Genomic DNA, 750 nt, shown 5'->3' with positions numbered 1-750 from the left:
CTGCCAAATTGGAACATTTTAAAAACAGTCATTGCCCTTTAAGATCATGTTAAGTTCATTTTAATTTCCATGATTTGCTATACTTTAGTTAGTGCTTACTGGGTGCCAGATTGCATTAGGGTTTTACAATTATCCCTATTTATTCATTTTATTGGTGTTTAGTATGCACCAGCCCCTTTAAGTCTATGATGAGAATTAGAGTTTTTAAAATGTAGGTTAAGCTTTGGGTGGGTTTCTCAGTTGCTGAAAGCATTGTCCCTGACATGTCAAGGTTGTGGATTTGATGCCTGGTCAAATACCAGACTGATCCAATGAATGCATAAATAAGTATAACTACAAACCAAGGTTTCTATCTGTCTCTCTACCTTCAATCAATTTTTAAACAGTTCAGAAAAATGTGGATGGGTTTTAGAGTAAGCATGCAGACCCCAAAGCAGTTTTCCAGGTAAAGGGGCAGGAGGGGTGATGTTTGACAGGAGGAATGTCTATTATGATTATACCGTTCGCAGCAGAAAGGGCAGGGCAAGGGCTAAGATGCACAAGTGAATGTTGCGGGAACTCGGAGCAGTACAGTTTCAGAGGTGCGACGTGTGTGCTATGGGAATGGTTGGTAATGGGTGAGTGCCTAGCTAAGGCAGGCTTATGGATCTTTTTATTACCACAGAGTGGTCTAGAGCTTATCCTCAAGGCCTTGGGAAATTTCTCAGATAGGATGCTTTTAGCTTCGGGATTAGGTGGCCTCATTAACAG

This window comes from Myotis yumanensis, unplaced genomic scaffold (genome assembly GCF_028538775.1).
Source record: "Myotis yumanensis isolate MYYU_CA2020_CCGP unplaced genomic scaffold, mMyoYum1.0.hap1 SCAF_20, whole genome shotgun sequence".
NCBI classification, from domain to species: Eukaryota; Metazoa; Chordata; class Mammalia; order Chiroptera; family Vespertilionidae; genus Myotis; species Myotis yumanensis.
This window is presented reverse-complemented; position numbering follows the sequence as displayed.